This window comes from Mesocricetus auratus, unplaced genomic scaffold, assembly GCF_017639785.1.
Source record: "Mesocricetus auratus isolate SY011 unplaced genomic scaffold, BCM_Maur_2.0 Super-Scaffold_6723, whole genome shotgun sequence".
In the NCBI taxonomy this organism is placed as follows: Eukaryota; Metazoa; Chordata; class Mammalia; order Rodentia; family Cricetidae; genus Mesocricetus; species Mesocricetus auratus.
In genome coordinates this window covers 8,147,779-8,167,308 of record NW_024429183.1, presented here as the reverse complement: position 1 = coordinate 8,167,308, position 19,530 = coordinate 8,147,779, and the positions used below count along the sequence as shown (strand labels likewise).

Genomic DNA, 19,530 nt, shown 5'->3' with positions numbered 1-19,530 from the left:
CAGCTGTCTTGGTTTCTTTTCTTGTTACTGTGATAAAATATCCTAACAAAAGCAAGTTAAAGGAGAAGGGGTAAGTTTTAGCTCACAGTCCAAGGTGAAGTCTATCATGGTGGGGAAGTAAAGGCAGCAAATCGTATCACACCCATGATCATGTTTAAAACAATTATGGATGTTTGCTGCGGCTCAGTTCCCTTTATTTATGTAGTCCCGGATCTCAGGCATGGAAATGGTGCCATTAACTGTGGGAAGGTCTTCCCACTTCTCTTAACAGAATCAAGAGAATCCCCCACAGCCATGCCCAGCAGTCTCCCAGGTGATGTGATCTCATCAAGGTGACAATTGAGATTAACCATTATACCAGCTTGTGCATGTAAGTACATATATATACATGTTTGTGTGTCCTGTGTGTGTGTGTGTGTGTGAGAGAGAGAGAGAGAGAGAGAGAGAGAGAGAGAGAGAGAGAGAGAGAGAGAGAGAGAGAGAGAGAGAGAGTGTGAGTGTGTGTGTGTGCTCATGCGAGCATGTGTTTCATTAATCTTCAACCTGGGAATGTATTGATTTTTTTTGTTTTATTATTACTTTTTTTATTTATTTATTTTTCAGTTTAAATTTAGATAAGAAACAAGGTTGCTTCACAAGTCAGTAGTGAGGATTATTTAAAACCATATCCATAGAAAAGGACTCTATCATGACATTTTCCATGACCATTTCTTAGTCCGTGGCTTTCTTAGATGGCCTTAATGTGGAAGAGGTTCATATAGTCTAGAAAAATTCCTTTATTTCATTTCAATTTATTTGGTGCTTGCATATGTGTCTGCATGTTCCTGTGTAGGAGTGCAGGTATTTGCCTGTGTGGAGGTGAGAGGACAACCTCATGCGTGTGTCCTCTCTTTGTGTCTTGTTTGAGACAGGCTCTCTTCGTAGCTGTATAAGCTATCCTACATGTCCACCAGGGTTTGGATTCTCCTGTGTCTGTCCCCCATTTCCAACACAAATGGGAGTACCTGACTCCTGTGCTACTGTACATGGTCTTTTTCTTGCATCCTGGGGATCAGAACTCAGATCAGTCAGGGTTGTGTAGCAATCACTTTTAACTTCTGAGCCATTTGCCTAGCCCCCAAACATCTCATTTGCCCCCAAACTTCTCATTTTAATGGGGCCATAGAAAGTGGGTCTGTTTGTTTCAGTGCTTTCGTATAAACTTCCAGAAGCAGTAAATATCCTCCAATGTTTGCCCACCACATTCAAGGACACATGGGAAGATGATAAAACATTGCCAGGGATGGGGACAGATTGAGGGTCTGAGAACCCAGGGTCATACCTTCTTGCTTGCATTCCCAAAGCCTCTTTAGATAAGGATATTCACCAATCAGTTTCCAGAGAACACTGTTGCATTGTAGCAAGTATTGTAGTATTATATGTCTTTTAGAAAAGAAATAACTATACTAACCGAACCCCAGTCTCATCCCAACTTCATCTTCTGTGAAGCTTGGGTAGATTAAATGAACTAATACATGCAAAGTGCCAGATATCTGGCCACTGTTAGGATTTAATTCAATAACTGATAGTGAAGAATGAAGACAGCTGAGAGAATGCCACTTGTCATGTGGTTATGGTGAGCTAGGCATGGAAAAAAGTGCTCTAAGGGATTTGAGCACACTGAGTAGAGGTCAGTGTTACAAAGAACCTCAAGTTCTGGCTCAGTAAACAGAGCTAAGGTCAGACTAGTGGACATCAGTTCTATTCCTGGCTGTGTCTGCTCCACTTTGCAATGTAACCTTCTGCGCTTGAAGAAAGCTAAAGATAATTACTGTGGGCTGGGGAGAAGGCTCTGTGTGTAAAGGGCTTGTTGTGACTGAGTTTAGATCCCCAGTACCCATGTAAAAAGCCAGGAATGGCCGCATATTCCTGAAACCCCAGTATGGCACACAGTGGGTAAAGGCGGGTGGATCCCAGGTTCTCAATGGCCAGATGGCATCATTGAAACTACAAACTCTAGGTTCAGGAAAAGACCCTGCCTCAAAAGGTAGGGTAGAGAGTGATAGAGGGAGATACTGAAATGTGACCTCTAGCCCACACTCAACAGGCAAGTATAACAGCATATACACCAAACACCACATGCACACACACACACACACACACACACACACACCATTTATTACATTGTGTATGAAAGTCGTTAGTCCTCTAAGTCTCTTAAGACTTGCAGTTCATTTATGCCATGTTCAAGGTGAAGAAATCCTGTGGTTAATTAAGCAGGGACTAAAGCAGGCTGATTCTCTGCTTTACCCTTGGCATAGCCAGCAAAACCCAGCTTCAATTACACAGGCCACATCCCCAGTGTGGAAATCTCCAGTTCAGATTGGCATTCCCCCCAAATGATCTCTTTGGGATCCCTTTTTACTGTCCAGACGCTGGAGGCCAATGTGGGTCATCTTACAGCTCCTGAAAAGGTGCCCAGACCAAGCCTGTTCCAAGCTAGCTGTGTTTGTCCTCTTTCATAGATTCAGACCCCAAAAGTAGATATATTTCAGAAACTTTTTGTAAGGCAAATGCAAACTTCTTGTCTTGGAAGTCCTGGTAGAGATCTACCCACCCCAGCCAGCCATATACATCCTACCTTAGAACACTAGGAAATACTGGCTGCACTGGGTAAGTCATTCTGTCCATCTTGGTGACTCCTGGAAACTTATCTTGCTCTTAATATAGAAAACTCCTTTGGGGTACAGCTCAGGCAGAAGCTTGGAGTCAACTTGAGCTCAGAAAATCCTTCTGTCAAAGATCTGCATTGGTACACTGTGACCTTAGTCTAGTCTTCCCACTTCCCAGCCCACTGAAATACCCAAGTCAGCTCTGGATAGAGATGCCAGAAGCCAGTCCTAGTCCCAGCAGTTCCACAGCTTCCAAAGGAAGGCAGGGGATTTTCTCTTCTTTGATGAATGGGCTTGGCAAGACGAGATACCATGATACTGTATTACTTCCCTGGTGAAGAGTTCTACATTCCTTAGTGCTTCTGACGACCATGGTTTCACAATAAAACCAACCAGACAAATAATAGCAGTGAGTGTGCAATGTTCTTGCTATGTCTAGGACATGAACATATTGCAGCAGAAGGATTTCCCAGTGTGACTCCATCCACCCACCCTGTGGGGTAGAGACCAAACTCTCCAGTGTACACATGAGGAAACTGAGGATATAAAGTCAGATGGCCCATGTAAGTCTGCTGGGCTCTGAAGTCAGGTTCCCTAATCTCCCTCATCTTCACTCACTAGGAAGGCAGGAGAGTGAGAGCCTCAGCTGTCTCAAGGGAATTTGAGGGCTCATGGGAAATTCTGCCCAGGTTAAAAATAGATGGGAGTTCCAACAGTTGGAATGATGTTACAGAAGGGACATGGCACTAGACACAGGAAATGCTGTAATGCAGGTGAGAGAGATCACCTTCAAACCAGTGTGATCCTCTCTGTCACTCCTGGACGTGGCTTACTGCATATAGTCCTAGCATAGACATCAGGGCAGTTTAAAAACCAAGAACTTTCAAGATGGTTCCAGAGAACTGACCTTTTTGGAAGAGTTCTCCCAAAAGCAAAAGAATTCTCTCTCTTTTTTTTCTGTGATAACATACCCGAAGCAACTTGAGAAGGCACGGGTTTACTTGGCTGAATTTTTCAGGTCACGGTGCATCAGTGAGTGAAGATAGGGCAGGCACTCAAGGTAGGAACACACAGGCAGGAACCAAAGTGGCATGCAGCTTTCTCACTTCTTCTCTGGCCTGCTCATGCTTAGTTTGCTTTTTTATGCAGTTCACGACCACCTGCATAAGAATGGTGCCTCCCACAGTGGGCCAGCTCCTTCATAACTCTGCTGTGAGTGTTGGGGATCCCTCTCCCTGTGACTGGTTCTGAGGAAGCATTGCAGGGCCAGCAGAGTTCTGGCTCCCTAGAAAGTACACCTTGAAATGTGGGTGGGTTAAGTAGAGTGTGTAGAACTTTTGGGCAAGCAAAGATGACTGAGAAACTCCCTCCAAGTGTTTTCCTACTCCTGGCACACTGTTTTGGGACTCCATCTGAAGATGAACTGACCAGTTTATCTTAGAGCTTGTGGCAGTGGGCAGGTGGTAACATGTCATTTTGGATGGGCTCCTATGCTCCTCACCTTAACTGCCCTGATCCCTAACTTGTAGTATGTGGGCTCACACTTCCCAGGAAAAGGCTAGAACCTGGTGCTCTCTTTAATTTCTGCTTTTCCCCCAAACTGCTGTGAAAGCCAGTTCCCTATGAGTTCTAATCTGAGATCTCTGAAATGCATTTATCACTTTTTTTATATCTGGTTTCTTCTATCCTTTCAATGAAGGTGTCCTGGTAATTACTTAACAACCTGCCTTCCATGGAGATAAATGTGTTATTATTAGTGTTTGTCATTTTCTGTTGTGTCTTCCTATAACTGATCTCAACCTACGAATGCCACATTATTAACAGAATTGGAGAGAAAGGCAATGCCAGATTAATATGAAGCACTTCTATTAAACAGATACATAGATATAAATAACCATGAGGGCATACATAGTAAAATCTAACAGGTTAATTAGGAAACAATGGTGCTGCTTATCACCTTTTGTATGTGCATCACATGTTCATGGATGTGTGCTGTGGAGGCTGGAGTTTAACCTGCAGTCTGGTTTCATTTTCATGAAGTTTCAAGGACATGGTGTCTCACCACTCTAGAACTTGTGATTCAGCTAGTCTTGCTGGCCAAAGCGTCATATGAACCGTCCTGTCTCTGTCTCCAAGCATTTCAATTAAAATCACACATCACCGCTTCTGGCTTTTTATGTGGGTTCTTGGGATCAAATGAAAGTTCTCATGCTTTCACAGCAAGAACTATACTGACTGAACTATCTCTTGCAGCTCCTGACTGAGTGATCTTTGCATTCCCCATTTATTGCATTTTAATAGAACATATTTATATGTAATTCTATATAAGTTTACTTTAAGCATTGTCTATTTGGTGGTCAGCTTGCAAAATTCCTGAAAACGTGGCAATCACATTATGCAAACCAGTGCAAGCTGACTTCAGCACACTACTGTCTCCAAGCATGTTGTACCATCTGGCCATCAGAACAGTGTAGTACTGATTTCATCACAGCACTGCATCTTTTTGGAACACCCTCATACAACTGGGTGGGGGGGCACCTTTAAGATTCCTATGCAGCCTTTACCACTTAGTTCAAAATCCTTCCTCAAAGCAGGTCTAGAATATTGTCCATTGCCTGCTTTGGCATATTGAGTTGATTTTCTGCTTGCCATGGCCCTGGGCCACCTTCTCCTGGACTCAAACAGTAGCCCTTCAAATGCAAGTTTTAAGCAAAAGGATTGCATATCAGAGAACTCAACCTTAAAGAAATCGAAGCCTAGGAACTTGTTGGTGACTTTACTTGGTGAATTCAACCACATAACATGGGAAATTAGGGCATGAAGGTTGAATGAGTAGCCTTTGAAGATGCTAGTTTTTCGGTATTCCAAGTCCAGTTCAATGGGCACCTGTGTGTTTTAGCTATATGACTTTGGCCAAGTTAGATCAGTTCTCTGTAGCTTTTCCCATCTGTAAATACGAGAATAATGAAAAATAAGCACAGGACTCAACATACAGGAAGAACCCAGTATGGTGCTAGACACACAGCACGGGCTTGATGCCTGTTAGGTATGGAGGGTTTTTCCATTATGGGTTCTCTGCCATCCCTACACATACAAGTGATTTTTGGCTAACTTTCAGCAAGTGTCGTTCTTCTTTTACTTTCAGTTCAATTCCATTGCTACTGCCAGCTCTATCAACACTTGGGCTGCTGGGGAAGAGTGAAGCAAGACTTTCCTGCCAAGGTAATTTCCCGAAGTTTCCATTTTTGGAGGAGAAAATTAAAGAATGGCCAAGATCAGCAGTTTGGGGAGAGAAAATGAACTTCTCTTTGCCAACAGTCTTGTCACGGAATTTTTCATGCTCCCAGGTGCACAGGGGGACTGGAAAGTGCCCTGGATGTGAACAAGAAGAAATCGATTACTAGGGATAACCCAAAAGACAACACTGTTTTGGTCATAGGCACTTGCTGTAGTTAGTCCACACTTTGTATTGAAGTCCTGCCATTTGCTATTTACCTGGCTTTGGGCATGTTCAAGCTTCTAAGAGACTATACCAGTGGCCAATTCTTGGAGGATGTGTAGATTAAAGAAGGTACTCTACACTACAGCAGAACATAGCCATCCCTTCATAATGTAAATTATTAATGCAAGCTCAGGGGTCATGTGTAATTTCTCATTTGTTCAACTAGCTGGCATTAAAGGCCTCATGTACTCCCAATGTTATGGGAAAGTGAGGGTGAAGTATGAGAAAAACAGATTTATCCCAGGGAGATGAGTATTAGTGAAGAGATGTACAGATACTGTGGGGCCAAACCTTTGAATGCCAAAAGCTAATTTAGGCAGTGTGAGAAAGTAAGTTTTAAACTGAGACCCAATGAGGTCTTAAGAAGGGAAGTGTTGTCTGATGATGTGAGGAGAGTGAGTTGGGGGACTATATTGAGCCTTCTCTCCCACCTCTATGTATCAGAATGAGAAACCAATCTGCATCTGAGCATCTCATTGGGCAAGCCAGTGGGAGATCAATAGTCTGTACAGCTCAGTGCCTTAGTCCTGGGGTCTCCTGATCTCTTATGGCCATTTTAATTTTCACAATGACTGTCAGAAAGATCCAGAAAGGGTAAGAAAGGGAATTGTGTTCATTTATACTTGAGTTAAACCAATAAGGAAGAAGTTAAACCAGGAAAGGGGAGGAGGATGGAAAGAGGGAAATAAGGAAGTTGATTGGTGGACCTACTCTCGTGTCTTGGTAAAATGGTGTGTACCCTTGCCTTTGGTTACTACACTAATTTAACATTTCATTTCATATGACAAGAATTCAGTCTTTCTTTGGGCTAAATTAAAAACAAAATAGAAACTTTGAACAAAACTTTGGGCAGGATTATTACATAAAGAGAGTAGGCTGTGGTGATACATCCATGCAATCCCAGTGGTCCAGAGAGTAAGGCAAGGGAATTTTGAGTTCAAAGCCAGCCTGAGTCACATAGTGAGATCCTGTCTCATAAACCAACAAAATTAAACAAAAATAGAAAGGAGTGAGTCATAGAGATAGCTATCAACCTCTTCAAGAAACACAGGTGGGAGATTTTATTAAAAAGGTAAGTCTACAGCCTAGGTAACATAGAAACTCGTCTCTGCCTCAATATCAAAGGTTGAGTTCAAGAGTCTAGATAAGCAGTTCTCATCCTGTGGATTGTGACCCTTTGGTGGGTCACATATCAGATATCTTGTATAACAGATATTTACATTATGATTCATAATAACAGTAAAATTACAGTTATGAAGTAATAATGAAATAATTTTATGGTTGGGGGTTACCACAATGTGAGGAACTGTGTTAAAAGGTTGCAACATTAGGAGGGTTGAGAACCACTGGTCTAGAGGCTTTATTAGAGCAACAAAATAAAACAAGAGTCTCCTGCATGCTTTTTATCCATTCCCCAGGGTTCCTGATTCTATCAGGCTTCTGAAATTCTAGAGATGGTCACCCATTAACCTTCCTACTTCCCTTTTGGAAGTGAGGCAGCTGAAACCCAGAGTTTGCTTATAAAACCTTGGCTAGAGCCAAGCACTTCTCTCCAGAACCAACAAAACCCCACAGAAACCCCTCTCCAGTCTAGCTCCATACTCCTTGTATGTTTGTTTTTGGGGGAAGTTGACTTAATTGCCATCTCTGAAACCACAGTGTAACTGTGACACAAGTGTCAAGCCCAAAGACCTTGACTGTGGTTTGAGTGGGCTGAACTATTAACTGAGTGTGCACTACAGTATACCCAACTCTGAGAGGCCCCTGGATTTGGGCTCTGAATGGTTCATCCACACACACAACAGATACCCTCATTAGATGAGGCACTGTTGAAAGCAGACAGCTATATGGTTTACCACTTGGATTACACTGGCCATCCACATCACAAGACCCAGAAGGCCCTGGTTTGTTCTTTTCAGCAATGTGCAGCTCTGCTCAAATTCTGAACTCGAGACAGCCTGCAAATCAGAACAAATCTTCCAGAGAAGTCCCTGAGGAACAGACAGCAGAAGTCAAAGCAGCCTCATAGCACCTCCCACTCGTTTACCTGTGGCCCTGTGTCTCAGCCATAGTAAAAGCAGGAAACCAACACCAAGCATTGAAAAGATATAGGCTGAAAAGCTGGAGACCTCCCCTGTTTTATTGACATGTCGCTGCAGATAAATTGACTATAATTTACTTCAAGAGTAAATTACAAGATGTTCATTGAAAAAAAAGGAAAGAAAGAAAGGAAGGAAGGAAGGGAAAAAAGAAACTGCTGCGTATTGCAGGTCCCTAATTAAGATGTTAAACTTGAATTCTTTTAAAAATCGGAGGACCAGTCAGAAACGAAAACTGCTGACAGCACCGCATTTCACTCAGCATCGCTTCCTTTCTCTGGATCACATCAGGTTAGCATTTGGTCATCAGATGGACAGATGTGGCTGGCTGAGCACAGACACTTGCTGGAGGACTCTCTTAATGAATTGTTGTTTGGGGTTTGTTGGGTTTGTCACTAACACAATTCTATAGGGAAATTCCATAGCCACATATAGTATTAGAGAACCTACCGATTAAATCAGTGACACCAATAGGATTTGAGGCAAGAGGAAGAGGAGGAAATATCTACAAAAGCCTCCATCCTGGCTTTGAAAATCAAGTGCAATCAATAGGGCATTGAAAAACACACAACCACACACACACACACACACACCACAGGCATACACACAAATATGCACATACAAATATACAAACACACACACATATATATGTATATATAGACATATAAATGTACACACACATGCATATACACACAGAGACATACACACATATACATATACATATACACAAAATTAAGAATAAACAATAACTGTCCTCAGCAAATGTGCAGTAATGAACTGTGCTTGGCAGCAAAGGACAGGGAAGAGTCTGCAAAGACAAAGACAGCTGGAATAATAATCCCCATAACTTGGAATGAAAGGCCCTGAGTTGGGAAAACTAGTAAGAGCGGCTTCCAACTCAGGGGCTCCCTGTGGTAACCATTGGGCTTCACCTATTTATAAAATATTTGTTTCATGCCTTCAGTGGGCCTGACAAGTAAGCTAGGTTCTGAGGCAGCTAGAACACAATAGTACTTCAAGTCTCAACATGAGCCATTTTTTTCCCAAACTCAGGACCACAGTGGCCAGTGTTCAGTTGTGTTGTGGCTTAAACATGATGTGTTCCCCTTCAAAAGCACATGTGCTGAAAGCTTGGTCACCAGTTTATAGATACAATCACTTAGAGGTGACTGGATCATGAAGACACTGTCTGAATCAAAGGATTGCCTCATTGATGACTTCATAGTCAAATGGTATATTTGGGAGCTAATGTAATTTAGGAGGAGAGACCTGGTTAGAAGTGGGCCATCAGGGATGTGGTTTAAGGGTCATGTCTGCTTCTCAAAGTTGTTTTCTTCTTGTCTACGTAGTGAGCAGCATCTTCCACTGGGCTCTGCTGAAGCACAGCTCTTTGCTCCACCACAGGACCGTAGCAATGCAGGCAGCTGATCAGTAACTAAAAGTCTGAGCCAAGATAAATGTTCTTACTAAGTTGTTTCTCTTATGTATTTGTCACAGTGATGAGAAAATGTCCAACACATACTCTTCCCATCTTTATTCTTATGTCCCTAGATTCTTAAAATGTCAACTTGTTCATCCTTGAAGAAGCAAAATCTCATATCTCCTTCCAGTCAGATCTGGTTGACCAAGCAGAGTGTTCAGAGTCTTCATGGCATTTGACATAGTTATGATGAACTTTGTGTTTTAAGTCCATTTACAACAAAGACTCTGGAAAACATAGATGGGAAAGACCAAGGCTGGTTTTGTTCCCGCATGTTTCCCCAGCATTCCATGGTTTCACAAGCAGTTACTCTATGGGTGATATGTCAGGTAAATGGATAGGCCGAGGGGAGGATAAATAAATGACTAGTGTCCTTTCTCACTGTGCTCTAGGACCTAAGAGTTGGAGACATTGTCCTTATCCTGTGTGAAAAACTTATTTCATGGGTTCAGAGGTCTGTTAAATAACCAGACATACAGGGCTTTCCTACATACTTTCTACCCTGAAAGCCAAGTACAACCATGGAGTGTTTCTTGTCCTTGCCCCTGAATATAGATGTAAGAGGCCAGAATTTTAACATTTATAGACTTTGAGATAAAGCTTTAAGCTCTCTCCAATCCTCATGTGTGCAAGTGTGTGTGTGTGTGTGTGTGTGTGTGTGTGTGTGTGTGTGTGTGTGTGTGTGGGCGCGTCTGACTGTATTTGTGTTGTGTCTCTGTGCGTATCTCTGTGTCTGTGTGTATCTGTCTGTGCTATGTGATGTGCCATGCAGGTGATCATGTGTATATGGATATGTATTCATATACATATGCTTTCCTATGGAGGTCAGAGGACAGTCATGCATATCATCCTCAGGCAATGTCCACTGTTCTTTTAAGACAGAGTCTCGGCAAATAGACTAGATATTAAGAGCCAGGTTCCTTCCATCTGCCTCTGCCTCCCCAGCACTAGGATTACAATGTGCACATACTTGGGTCTTCTAATTGGGTTCTGAGGATAGAAATTGGAACCTCATGTTTGCCAGGCAAGCACATGACCAGCTAAGCCATCTCCCCAGCCCTGTAATCCTCATTCTTAAGCCTCCATGTGTTTGAGAAGGCCCTATTCATTGACTGCTCTGTTCCTCCGGAAATGACCCACCCCTTACCTCGATCAAGTCATGCTGCTCTCAGAAATGTCTACCACTTTATCATTTTTAAATCATCCATCCATTCTTTTGTCTGTCCATCCACTTGGCAAATATGAGGTCCCAGGATGTGTAGGTGCCGTACGAGGGCCTTCCACTATGCAGGCAAAATGTAAGCTACCCAGAATATATGCTTGGCACCCGGGCTAAAGAGTATCCACAAAACCCTGGTCCATCCAGAAACTAGGGAAGGCAAGATTTCCAGCTAGTAATTAGAGAATTTGAACCAGATTTCTCAGGTAACCTTCACCTCTGGCCTAGTGCCTTGACCAGGGTGGTAGCCATGGGTCACAGGTAAATACAAGCACTTAAAGGCGGCCAGCATCTGAAGAACTAAATTACTAATCTTACCTAAGCCTAACTATTACACTACCATATTTAAAACCTGAAGCCATCTCACTTTTTTCTTCCCACTCACACCTCTATTGCTTTGGTCAGATTCAGAATTAATTTTACATTAACATTGTGGAACACATAGCACCCAAATTTGAGAGCCATATCAAGTTTCAAAGACTTGAAACAAAATAAATAATTATAAAAATAAGCCATGAATGTGATTTCTGAGCATACATTGATATGATAATTTTGATGTATGGAGTTTAAAACAATATTAAGTATCTTTGCACCTGTTTCACTTTACTTTTGTAAATGGAGCTGGTAAACAGCATAAGACTGAAGATGGGCTTCATCTATGTATCTTCTTAGACAAGGAATACATGTAAATAAATAGTAGAAACAATTATACTCATCTATGAGGTTGACTACTTGATGATCTCTGGTAGGTGTCCTGTGATGTTCCTTATACATCCAGAGCAATGCTAGGAAGAGGGGATTTTTTACCCTTTGGAAGCTTTAATGTTGACAAAGTGTCAGCAGACTACTCAGAACATAATCAGAGGGTATCATTTGGGGCTGCTGAAAGTTTGTAATTTCATGGTCAAATAAGGTGGGTGGGATGTATTTCAAGTGGAACAAAGATTTTTTACAAGATTCTCTTTTCCCAAGGCCACTGATAGTCCCTCAAGGACTCCTGAGATCCATGAATAATTAATTGTGAAGTCCTATAGGATAACCACTCTCTTTCTTAACTCTGTAAGTTTTTTGGTTGTCATTGCTGAATAGATGTAGAGTGTTATTTGTAAGTGTGTCCCACTGTCTTAGCTAGGTTTCTACTGCTGTGAAAAAACTTTGACCACTTGTGGTTGGAAGTATTAAGGAATTAACAAGGACAATTACCCCATGTCAACTTGACACACTAATACAACTGTTAGACCATAACCTTTCCTTCTTTGTTTACCCCTGCAAGAACTCACACTAATATCAACATCACAATATAAAATACATTTCAATTTTAAATTTCCCAGTCTTTAAAAACTCAAACATTTTAAAAATTCAGCCTCTTTAAAACATTCAAAGTCTCTCTAAAACACTCCAAGTCTCTGTGACATATCCAAAGTCTCTCAGCTATGGGCTCCTATGAAACAAAACAAAACAAAAATCAGAAACAAAAACAAAAAATCAAGTTAAATAATTTCATACTCCAAGAGAGAAGAATCAGGGGATAATAACAATCTGAACAAAACAAAACCAAACTTCAGTGGCATAAATCAAATATTGTATAGCTCAATGTACTATATCTAGGATTTACTCAGAGTCTGCTAGGCACCAAAGGACTTGTGCATCTCTACTTGTCTAGTTCTGCCATTTATAACACATATACCTTATAGGCTCAGGGCATCTCCACTCCAAATATGCTTCTGTCCTTGGTGGCTGTCCCATAGTCCTGGAATCTCCAATATGCTGGTGTCTCCAGAGCCTGCACCTTCACCAATAAACTTCCTATGTCTCTTTGGAGAGTCTGAATCTGCCACATGGGGCCAAGCCTTAGACTCTCTTTGTGGCCCCTTCAATCCTGGGATCTCCACCACAACTGAGGTTTCACTTTCACCCAGTGCCTAGCCTCAGCTGCTCTCAATGACCCTTCAGGCCTTTAAGACCGGTATCTCTTGGAAGACACTAATGTATTGACCAATTTGGCTACCAGCATGAGATACATCCTTAATCCTCTAGGGACCACAGTTTCTATGTGTTGACCATAAGAAAATACTCTCAGGAGATTTTGTTTCAGTGATGCTGCTCTCCTCTTAGTCATGATTAATTTCTCAGTTCCAGTTAACAAGTATTGATTGTCCCTGGAAAGCAAAGGTTTTGCTTCAGCAATGCTAGTCTCTTCTGGAATCACAACTGATTCTTCGGTTCCAGCTGACCAGAGCTACATGTTCTTAATTCAAACTATCACATGGACAGTTCAGATAGAGTCTTAAAAGATTCTCAAACTTCCCTCTGAAAATTCACAAGCCAGGCCTCCATCACCTACACTGAGTTCCCCGAACAGTTCATTGAGCTCTGAGAACTCAATGGCTTTTCCAGCCCAGAATTCCAAACTCCTTCCAAATTCCTCCTCCAAAAATGTGATTATGTCTGTCACTGCAGTAGTTCACTCTCTGGTACTGACTTCTGTCTTGGTTAGGTTTCTATTACTGTTATAAAACATCATGACCAAGAGTAACTTGGGGAGGATATGTTTCAATTGGCTTATACATCCTGATCACAGTCCATCATTAAGGAAAGTCAAGACAGAACTCAAGCCGGGCAGGAACCCAGAATCAGGAACTGAGGCAGAGGCCATGAGGAGTGCTGCTCATTGATTTATTCTCCATGGCTTACTCAGCTTATGTTGTCCAAGGTAGCACCACCCACAAAAGCAATGGGCCCTCTCATAACTATCATTAATCAGGAAAATGTCCTACAGACTCACTTACAGTCAATCTGATGGAGGCATTTTTCTCAACTGAGGTTAATTTTCTCAGATAGCTTTAGCTTATATGAAGTTGATGAAAAATGTAACCAGGATAACCACGATGTAGGAATATGTCTTCCAGCTCTTACCCAGAAGGGTCTTTCTTCCTTCTAGTTGCACAAAAAGAAGGGGGAAAACAATAAGCAAAAAGTCCACAGAATAAAATCAGTGGAGTGAAGGTAGAGCCTAGATGCAGGCCATGGGAACTTATTGTGGACCTATTGTGATGGGTCATTATAAGTCACACAACCGTTCACCTAATGACAGTTATGGAGGAGAGGGACATTGAATGAGTCTTGTGTTTAATTTTTCCCTTCTCTTCATGGCAGCTCTAGAGAAAGGGAGCACCTAGTACCAGCCAATGGCCTTTTCACACCTCTACTTCCACAGCTAATGAAAACCAAGATTATGGGCAAGTGGTCTGAATCAAGCGGCCATGGGAAATCTGGTGGATCCACAACCATAAGGCATGGTGGATCTTGATCCATCAGAGCCTGTTATAATGAATAGCAACCACTGACAGCACATGCAGTGTTGATAGCAGATGCTACATGTGTACAGATTGACTTCTGGGATGCCTTCCTTCCAGAGCATTGGAGAGGTTAAGGCAGGAGGATTAAATATTCAAATTTGGCTATAAAGCAAGTTTGAGGCCAGCCTGTGTTGCATGAGACTCTGCTTCCCCCTACCACTTCCATGATAATGCAAAGACTTAGTGTTCTACATTCCCAACGAGGAAGACCTGTGGACAGGGCAAGAGACCTGTCTATGACCAGGGAGGTTGTCCCCAGAAACAGATCACTCTACCCACCAGCCAATGTCCCCTTGAGCTTCCCACTTATTTTTATAAGGTTCTAAGGTGACTTTTCTCCTATATATGAGGGCTGGAAGTTAAGCTTAATGTACAAAGCTATATTTTACAAAGCGGCAGGTTGGCCTTCTCCTATCGACAGACTCCGGAGCTGAGATTTATTACAGAATGGTAATCAGGCAAAAGAATAAATACACTGCATCTTTAATTCATTAATCACCCCGGAAAGCAAAATGAACTACAGTAAAGAAGACAATATGTTTTCCGATGGTGGGGGTGGGGGAAGAGGGAGTGGGCTACTCAATAAAATCTGTCGCTATAATCCATCGTGCAGTGCAGATGAAAGCCAGGACGATTTGACTCTGATACTGAACTTCTATAGGGATGTGGGCACTTTGCAGAGGAAGTGGGACAGGTGGGTGTCTGTGGATGCTACCTGGGTGTCCCTGGTGTCCTTTGCTAGGTGCCTGTTGGAACTCATATTGTGACTCACAGTCAGGCTAAGAGGTAGATAAGCCCAGGTTCAAACTCTGTCCCATCAGGTAAGAAGGAGAGGCCTGGAGTAGCATTCAGACTCACTTATTGTCTCTGCTTTCACCTCTGTGCTGCTGTTTTGTCCTCTCGACATTTTGTATCATCAAATCCCAGGAAAAGTCTAGGGATATAACTCCACTGGTAAAGTGCTTAAGTATGAGAACCTTAGTTCAGTTCCCAAAACCACATAAAAAAAAAGCCTGGCTAGCATAGCCGGCCTATAATCTCAATGGTAGGATGGCAGGGACAGATGGATCCCTGGGTCTTGATAGCCAGTCAACATAGACTACTTGGTGAGTTCCAGTGAGAGACTGTATTCCTCACCCCCAAAATGGGGTAAATATGCTTGTCACCAAGCCTGAAGACCTAAGTTCTATCCCTGAAACCCAAAAGGTAGAACCTACAGGAGAGAACTAACTCCTATCCTCTGATGTCCACACTTGCACTTGGACACATGTGCATGTACACATACAGTTTGATTCATGTAACAAAATGTTTCTTTTAAAGACTGCTTGTTCCTGAGGAATGACACCTGGTGTTGTCTCCTGGTCTCTGCACATATACACCTGCAATTTCACATATATGTGCACCTGCATACACAGAAGTGTTAGGTATACATAAGCACAACACACACACACACACACTTTACATGGAAGCTATTTTGTATTTAGCTTGCAAATGTATCAGCAAAAATGAGACATCAGATTTTATTCTCCCTAGTCATTGCACCTGTGACAGAAGAGGGCATCAACTGGTTGTCATCTTGAGTTTGCCATGTAGGAATGAGCCTATTCCTGCTGTTGCTTCTGAACCCCAGACACCTGGAAACTGGAAAGAAGCCTCCCTTCTGCCTCTTTAACACATCTACAGGATGAGCAGTAGCAAGCTAGAATCTCAACCTCTCCCCGCAGCTTTCAAGCCAAGGTCTGGGTGAAGAGGTACTGGAAAGCGACAATCACACTTGACATTTGCCTAGCACTAAAAGTGAATTCTTCCCTTCATCCTCACAACCTCTCTGCAGAGGGAGGCCCTGGGGCTGACTTGAGAGAGCTCTCACATCGCTGCATGATTGTTTGGGATGGGGGTAACTACCATTTTCTACTGAGCAGAGCCTCAGAACTTTCTCCAGAGTGTAGAGGCTCGCCCATTCTTCCTGACATCTAGAAAGTGGGTTCTGATGGTTCCCACTGTTGTGTCAGTGCACATACGGACAGTGACCAAGGAGCTGACACTGAATTTCTCTACCTTAACATGAGTGGCCTTTAGAGCTGGCCATTGGATTTGTGGTGCTGACCTGGCTATTGTAGAATGAGGATACCTCCCATTGGAGGACCAAAACACCCTCTCTGCCAATCGTGACAACCTAAACTATCTCTACAGGTTACTGGATGTTCCTCTCAGAGCAATGCCATTCCCAGTTGACCTTCATTGCCTCAAAAAGCAAACACTGTTGAGGCCATGTGGGTGAGAACTCCAAAGGAGAATGGTACCTGATTCCTACATTAAACTGTTTTCTAAATGTCCTTTCAGATATCTTGAAGCTGTAGGCTTCCAAAGCTCAAATGTGATTCCTCTGCTGGTACCACCTGGGAACTAGTGAGAAGTGCACATTCTTGAAGTCTGGGGAGTGGGCTCAGTCACATAAATATTTACCTTGCAAGCACAAGGGCCAGAGTTAGATTCCAAGAAGTTACATGAGAAAGAAAAAGTGCACATGGTGTATGTGCTCCTAACCCCAATGCTGGAGAGGTGGGGGCAGCTAGATCCCTGGGTTCTCCGGACAGCCAGCCTAGCCTCCTGGCCTGCTTGATGAGTTCCAGGTCAATGAGACTCTTTCTTAAAATAAAGGTATGGGGACAGTTCCTGAGGAGATCCTATCTCCTCTCATCTTCATGCACAGGTACACACGTGTGCATGCATGTATGTATATATACAAACTTGAACACACACACACACACACACAAACACACACCCCTCAAGGTTGCACACAAGAAATGTACACATTATTAAGTCTCATTCCCCAGCTACCTGATTCACACACGCTGGGTGAAGCCAAGCACCCAGGTGATGCAGAAACTAGAGGCTGAGAAGCTCCCCACTGTGGCCTCTGAGTATACCTGACACTCAGACCTTCATAGGACATCAAGTATACCCTACACTCAGACCCTCACAGGACATCATAGTGTACCCTATACTCAGACCCTCAGAGGACATCACAGGGTACCCGATACTCAGACCCTCAGAGGACATCACAGTATACCTGACACTCAGACCCTCACAGGACATCACAGTGTACCCTATACTCAGACCCTCAGAGGACATCACAGTGTACCCGATACTCAGACCCTCACAGGACATCACAGTACACCTGACACTCAGACCCTCATAGGACATCACAGTAAACCCTACACTCAGACCCTCAAAGGACATCACAGTGTACCCGATACTCAGACCCTCACAGGACTTCACAGTGTACCCAATACTCAGACCCTCACAGGACTTCACAGTACACCTGATACTTCAAACCCTCTCACCACTTCATCTCAGATTGCTCTCCAATGATGTGTCAACATTTCTACTGGTTTAGAAAGTTTTGCTTGTCAGCTTGACACCCTTGGGAAGAGAACACCAAAATTAGAGAATTGCATCCATCAGAAGGCCTGTGGGCATGTCAGTAGGGAGTATTTTCTTGATATTGAGCAGTGCCAGCCTTAGACAAATGGGCCTGTGCAGAATAAGAAGGTAGCTGAATGCCAGACTGAGAGGAAGCCTCTAGGTGCCTGCCTTGAGTTCCTGACTTCCCCAATAATGGGCTATACGTTGTAAGTTCAAATGAGCCCTTTCTTCACTAAGTCGCTTTAGGTCATGGCGTTTACACAACAAGAGAAAGCAATCTAGGACACTCTAGTTAGTTTCTGCCTTGGCTCAGGTTAAGACAACCACTGCCCACTGTGTCAAACACATCTGCACACTAAAGGAGTGGCCACCTTCGGGGAAAACAGAAATGGACTTTACCATGATAATACCGTATGCCAGAGATTTTACTAATCCATTCCCTCTCCCCAGCCCTGACCTTCCCTCCTTGATTGACCCTTTTCTTTTCCTGTTCCTCCTTGGTCCTTGGCAAGCCTGAAAGTGCTCCATGACCTGAACATCTGCTCACAACCTTTCCTTCTCCTGAGATTTTTCCTTGACAGCCCCAGCCCATGAAGACATTTCTGGCTTCTCTTCTACCTCTCATCAGAGTGACAATATCAGCCATGCCTTTGCTATTGTCTGTTGAACAGTTTTCACCCCTGACCTCCTTATGGAGTGGTGTGCTGTTGACGGAGTAAAAACTGGCTGTCTGGGTAATGCTCGTCCCTCTTACAATTACTCCCGTGGCCACTTTCGTGTCACCTATGTTAGTCATGGAATATGGAGTTGAGAAAACATGCATACGATTTGCTCTCACAGGGCTATGGACACAATCCAGCTAATACTTACTGGGAATTTGTTCTGTGTAAGACTAAGCATAGGGCCGGGGGGGGGGGGTGGAATATGGAGCCGGTCCACTGTGCTATGAACAGGAAAACTTTCTTTCAGGGTGACGGGTGAAAGGTGAATGGCCAGGTTTGGGAAGGTAAGAAAGGAGGGAAGGCACAGTCTGCCGAATATACTGTGGGGTTCCCTTGAATGCTGAGGAAGTCAGTCTGTGTTTTTGAGCCAAATGAGACATGGTTGCCACTGGACACTTCTACTGGCCCCTGAGTGACAAAGCAGCCAGCTAGCATGGGCCCTTCCTAGATGTCATTTCAGCTTTGTCATTTAACTTACATAACACCCCTCTCCCCATTTGAAAGATTAGAGAATGGGGCATGTGTAGAAGGGAAACAACTTTGCCAGTCACAAGACTAGGAAGGTCTGGCCTTTGTGGCTGTGTCACTGGCTCTCCATTTGGGAATGCCCAAATGCTTCCAGCAGGAAAACTAAGTGCTTATTTTTCACACCAGAGACTGGCTGAGCTAACAATGCCCTGGAGTAAATAATTCCCCAAAGATGACCGCTCTGGTGTACCGGGAGCCTGGACCTGCACAGGGACCGGGGGTGACTGGGAGGGAGGAGGGCCAGTAGCCTGGAGGCCCAGCTCCACTCAGCAGCTCCCATCTCTCTTTTATATGGTGATCTCACATAAACTCTCATTTTACAAATGGTTCCTCTGCTGAAACCAAACAAAATAAAATGAGTTTGCAAACCTCTGGGCCATGCCAAGCCCTTAAATTTATGGTTTTAGTAACTGAAGCCTGGGGAGCTGCTAGCGGTCATTCCATCCACTCCATATTTCTCTTCTAACTTGCTGGAGTGTTTGGATACTATAAGACTAAAATAACATGCAGGCATTTCTCAGAAAATGCAGGGTAGCCTGGT

At 43.3% G+C, this 19,530-nt stretch overlaps 1 protein-coding gene across 1 annotated transcript in view; it reads right to left on the bottom strand.

Annotated features, from left to right (window-relative positions):
- Positions 1 to 5,412: 5,412 nt before the first annotated feature.
- Positions 5,413 to 19,530, bottom strand: part of Maf (MAF bZIP transcription factor) — a 41,373-nt gene continuing 27,255 nt past the window's right edge. The window contains exon 3 of the mRNA XM_040736476.1: positions 5,413 to 6,023. The gene's annotated coding sequence lies outside the window, so the exon portion shown is untranslated. The remainder of the gene's footprint in view (positions 6,024 to 19,530) is intronic.